This window comes from Apium graveolens, chromosome 5, assembly GCF_009905375.1.
Source record: "Apium graveolens cultivar Ventura chromosome 5, ASM990537v1, whole genome shotgun sequence".
NCBI classification, from domain to species: domain Eukaryota; kingdom Viridiplantae; phylum Streptophyta; class Magnoliopsida; order Apiales; family Apiaceae; genus Apium; species Apium graveolens.
The window spans coordinates 302,291,163-302,297,162 of NC_133651.1; positions in this window are offsets into that span (position 1 = coordinate 302,291,163).

Below are 6,000 nucleotides of genomic sequence, written 5' to 3' on the forward strand. Positions count from 1 at the left end.
GGAATTGACTATGATGGAAATTATGCTCTAGTTGCAAGACTTGAAGCAATAAGGATCTTTCTTGCATTTGATGCACACTCAAATTTCAAGGTGTATCAAATGGATATAAAGAGTGCAATCCTTAATGGTGAGTTGGAAGAAGAAGTTTATGTGCAACAGCCACCTGGCTTTGAGGATCCAGAATTTCCAGATTTTATGTATAAGCTACTCAAGGCTCTCTATGAACTAAAATAAGCACCTAGAGCTTGGTATGTCACACTGTCCAAATTTTTGCTTAAACATGGATTCACTAGAGGTACAATTGACAAGACTCTCTTCTACAAGCAGCATGGTGATGATAGGATCCTAGTTCAGATATATGTGGATGATATCATCTTTGGTTCTGCTAATGAAAAGCTATGTCAAAGATTCTCTAAGCTTATGTAGAGTGAATATGAAATGAGTATGATGGGAGAACTAAGTTACTATTTTGGACTTCAAGTCAGTCAAAGATGTGATGGGATCTTCATTAGCCAAACTAAGTATGTCAAGGATTTATTGAAGATGTTTGGCATGGTTGATTGTTCACCTGCATCTACACCTATGTCTACAGCTACTAAGTTGGATGAAGATAAGAAAGGAAAAAGTGTAGATATTTCAGGTTATAGAGGAATGATTGGATCTTTGCTGTATTTAACTGCTAATAGACCAGATATTATGTTTGCAACATGTCTGTGTGCAAGATTTTAATCCAATCCAAAGGAATCACATTTGATGGATGTGAAGAGAATTTTCAAATACTTGAAGGGGACTCTCAACTTGGGATTATGGTATCCTAAGGGAACATATTTTAAAGCTGTTTGATACACAAATACAGATTTTGCTGGATGCAGGATTGACAACAAGAGCACTAGTAGAAGCTGTCAGTTTCTTGGACAAAGACTTGTATCCTGGTATAGCAAGAAATAACAATCTGTGTCAACTTCCATAACTGAGGCTGAATACATAGCTGTTGTAAGTTATTGTGCTCAAGTGCTTTGGATTAGAAATCAGCTAATGGATTATGGCCTAGTGTTACACAAAATTCTAGTTAGAGAACATTGATATAAGGTACCATTTTATTAGAGAACATGCTTCAAATAGTACCATTGAGCTCATTTTTGTTCCAACAGAAAAACAGTTAGCTGTCATTTTTACTAAACCTTTGGATGAAACAACTTTCACTAGACTTGTAGGTGAAATTAGAATATTAAATTCATCATCCTAAAGGCAAGAACTCAGCTAAAGTGTTGCTGCTGATTGATTTCTAATAAATCAAAATTAATTTAATTTAATTAGAAATTAACTGAAATTTGAGTTATAAATATTTCAGAAATCTTTGTATATTTATTTTTTAAAATTCAAAATTTAGCTTGGAATTTTTCAATTTTAAGAAAACGGTCTAAATGTTAATTTACATTTTCAATATGTAAAATTAGCACAAGGCAGAATCAAATAAATCAAAAGTATATAGAGAATTGAGTTCTCGATAAGTTTGATTGACTTCTCGACAAGTCATTTTGAGACTTCTCGAGTGAGTCCTCGATAAGTCATTTTTCTGACTTATCGAAGGACTTCTCGACAAGCCTTATTAAGACTTCTCGATAAGTCATTGTAGAGATCTCGATTAGTGTTAACTCATAAAGTTCTCTACAAGTATAAATTTTAGACTTATCAATAACTCAGAACTGAGATTATTTAATTTAATAAATTATTTTGTGAAATACTTTTGACAAAATCAGTCTGATTTTATTTTAATTTATTCAAATAAAAATTGGAAACAATTCATTCTATTCAGGACAAATTTGGTATTTATTTGACATCTCGACAAGTCAATGTATAGTTCTCGATAAGAGTCAGGAAAATGACATATCGATATGTATCTATTCTCTCAATGCGACTTCTCGATAAGCAAATTCCAAACGTCCATTTTTAGTTCTCGATAAGTCATTTACCTTTTACTTTAAATACCCAGACATCTCGACATACACCTCTTTACGCTTTTGAAATCTCTAAGTGACTTAATTTTTCCAGTTCTCAACCCCTCTCTCTCGTTTTAAACTCTTTCTCTCTAATTTTTCTTACGCACTCAAATTTACTCCTCTAAAATGGCACTAAACAATGTTAGAGCTGTAATCCCCAAGAATGGAACCAACTATCTCGCTTTTACATATGCTAATCAAGCTCCTGACAGTTTCAAGGGGTTTGTTAAGTTTTTGTCTGAATCTTATCTTGTAGGAGTTCTAAATGCCAATCCCATCCTTTACATGGATGTTTTGCATGAATTTATGGATAACAGCTGTAGTGAGAATAGTTGTGCATGATAAATTTTTGTATCTATTATGGTGAACTGCTCTATTGGAGGCCAACATATGGAGTTTAATGAACAAGATGTGAATCAAGCTTTGGGCATTCCAACTGAACAAATGGTGGAGGTTCCAACATAGGATGAGCTAGCTGAGTTCATGGACTTCATCAACTATGGTGGAAGAATCAACCTAGCAAGTCTGAACAGGAAGAACATAAGAAAGGAATGTTATTTCTTGTTTGATTCTATTTTGAGGGCCTTCACTTGCAGAAAGACAGGATATGACAACATATCAAGTGTGGTCCAGAAGCTGGTGTTCTCCATAGCTCACAACAGACACTTGAATGTTGTTGTATTGATCCTAGAGGGGGTTAGCACCAGGATCACAATGCCCCTATCTACAAGAGGTAAGTAAATATTTTTCCCTAGGTTTATCAATCTAGTTTAACTCATAAAGTTCCAAACATTCATTTACTTAATGGTATAGATAGGACAAAGATAGGCAATTGTAAGCAAGTGTCCAAAATTTTATTTGGATCACTTACTACAAAGAAAAAGGTAACTGTAAGTCTCAAAATCACTCTATTTATGTTGGAGAGATTTAGGACTTACCCTTACTCCATTGCCTGATATGAGATCTAATATTGAACCTAGTACAGTAATGGCTCCTATACCTATGGAAGTACAAACACAGGAACACCAACAGGGGCCTTCCCAAGCCAAGACCCTTCCTTCTATACCACTAGAAGCTAGGGAACCAACCACTTCATTCTCTCAAAAGGTTGAAGTGAGTAAAAAGAAGAGAAAGCAGGCACCCTTAGCTGTAATAAATGAGAGTGGTGAGGACCAAACTGAACAAGAGTCACCCTTGGTCAAGAAAATAAAGAAGGTAAAACAAACTGAGCTGACCACTCAAACCACCTCTGTATCCTCCCAAAATGATGTAGTTGTAAAACAGGGACTTAAACAGACTCTAGAGGCATCCTCTCGACAAGGTGTCTGTAATATCCCGTAATTTTTAGAATTAGATTATTAATTGAATAATAGAATAAAAAAGATTAAAATTAGATAAGGACTAGGATTTAAAATTGAATTAGACTAAAGGGCCTAAAATTTGGATCCAATTCTAATATGGATAACTTGTAGGTTAAGATATGGGGTTTTGTATCGTTATAAATACACCATATTCGTCTTTCTCGTTTTTTATATAAGAATTCGTAGGGCTCTTCTCAGCAAAAATCAGCAGTCTTGTAAAATTCGTAGAAAATTCATAGTAAGTCAGAATTCAGTGATTTTGGACTTTTCAGAGAGGTCTTTTCGTTATCTTCAACTTTCGTGTTTCGTGTTTTTCAAGATAACGTCGTTTAGAGGGTCAAAAAAGCTATATTCAGATCTGGTCAGGCTTTGGGGTAAGTATTTTTTTGACTTGCTTTTATATTCGGAAAAGTTTTGATACTCTGATTTTCGAATTTCGTATAAGATAAAAGAATTCTGTTTCGAACTGTATAAGAAATAAGATACGAGAATCTTTTGAAACCCAGTCTCTACGTTTTCGAACCCGTTCGTAATTTACGCTATAGTTCCGGAACTAGTCTTAGATACCCTTAGTAGGCGCACGCGTGTGCAACTTTAGATACCTATTAAGGGCGCGTAATTATTGAACTTTAGATGCCGACCACTGGCAAAGTGTGGTATAAAGAATAAGAATAAGAATTAGATGCCGGCTACTGGCAAAGTGTGGCCGTAGATCAAGACTGTGGTATTTATAAGAATTATCGTTTCGTTCTGTTTTATTCTGCTCAGATCTGTTATAAAATCTGTACTGTTATAAATTCTGCTCTGTTCTGTTTTAAATTCTGAATTTTAAAATATAAAACTTTGGGTTGGATTTATTTTAGAATTTGTTTTTACAAAATTATTATCGTTTTGAGAAAATTTGTTTTATTAAAAACACCCATTGTTTTCCGGTTAAATAGTTAGTCAATTTGTACTTGCTGGGCTTTGTAGCTCACCCCTTTTATATTTCAGGTTTCGTATAAGATTCGAGTTGGAAATCATTGGAGTTAGAGGACTTAGAATTGGAGTAGATTGACCTTTGGGCTTCCGCTTTTAGCTGCGCTTTTGTAATAGTGACCTCTGTAATAGACTTTTTAATCAAGAAATTGTATTTGCTTTTAGTTTCGATTTAGAATTTAATAGTCCGGAAGTGCGGGTTGTTACAGTTGGTATCCAGAGCAGGCTGTCTTTCGGAGTGTATTAGGTATGAGACTAGTACATTCCCTAGGATTCGATCTTGTAGACCATAGTTTGACCTTTGGTAGATCATGGGGTAGATGGGGTAGATGTGTCTCGAACTTTAGGATTGTTGGGAATTTGGGGACCAAATTCTTTTTAAGGAGGGTAGTATGTAATATCCCGTAATTTTTAGAATTAGATTATTAATTGAATAATAGAATAAAAAAGATTAAAATTAGATAAGGACTAGGATTTAAAATTGAATTAGACTAAAGGGCCTAAAATTTGGATCCAATTCTAATATGGATAACTTGTAGGTTAAGATATGGGGTTTTGTATCGTTATAAATACACCATATTCGTCTTTCTCATTTTTTATATAAGAATTCGTAGGGCTCTTCTCAGCAAAAATCAGCAGTCTTGTAAAATTCGTAGAAAATTCATAGTAAGTCAGAATTCAGTGATTTTGGACTTTTCAGAGAGGTCTTTTCGTTATCTTCAACTTTCGTGTTTCGTGTTTTTCAAGATAACGTCGTTTAGAGGGTCAAAAAAGCTATATTCAGATCTAGTCAGGCTTTGGGGTAAGTATTTTTTGACTTGCTTTTATATTCGGAAAAGTTTTGATACTCTGATTTTCGAATTTCGTATAAGATAAAAGAATTCTGTTTCGAACTGTATAAGAAATAAGATACGAGAATCTTTTGAAACCCAGTCTCTACGTTTTCGAACCCGTTCGTAATTTACGCTATAGTTCCGGAACTAGTCTTAGATACCCTTAGTAGGCGCACGCGTGTGCAACTTTAGATACCTATTAAGGGCGCGTAATTATTGAACTTTAGATGCCGACCACTGGCAAAGTGTGGTATAAAGAATAAGAATAAGAATTAGATGCCGGCTACTGGCAAAGTGTGGCCGTAGATCAAGACTGTGGTATTTATAAGAATTATCGTTTCGTTCTGTTTTATTCTGCTCAAATCTGTTATAAAATCTGTACTGTTATAAATTCTGCTCTGTTCTGTTTTAAATTCTGAATTTTAAAATATAAAACTTTGGGTTGGATTTATTTTAGAATTTGTTTTTACAAAATTATTATCGTTTTGAGAAAATTTGTTTTATTAAAAACACCCATTGTTTTCCGGTTAAATAGTTAGTCAATTTGTACTTGCTGGGCTTTGTAGCTCACCCCTTTTATATTTCAGGTTTCGTATAAGATTCGAGTTGGAAATCATTGGAGTTAGAGGACTTAAAATTGGAGTAGATTGACCTTTGGGCTTCCGCTTTTAGCTGCGCTTTTGTAATAGTGACCTCTGTAATAGACTTTTTAATCAAGAAATTGTATTTGCTTTTAGTTTCGATTTAGAATTTAATAGTCCGGAAGTGCGGGTTGTTACAGTGTCTCTATTGAACAAAGCATCCACCCAAATGCACCTTGTAAAGAGT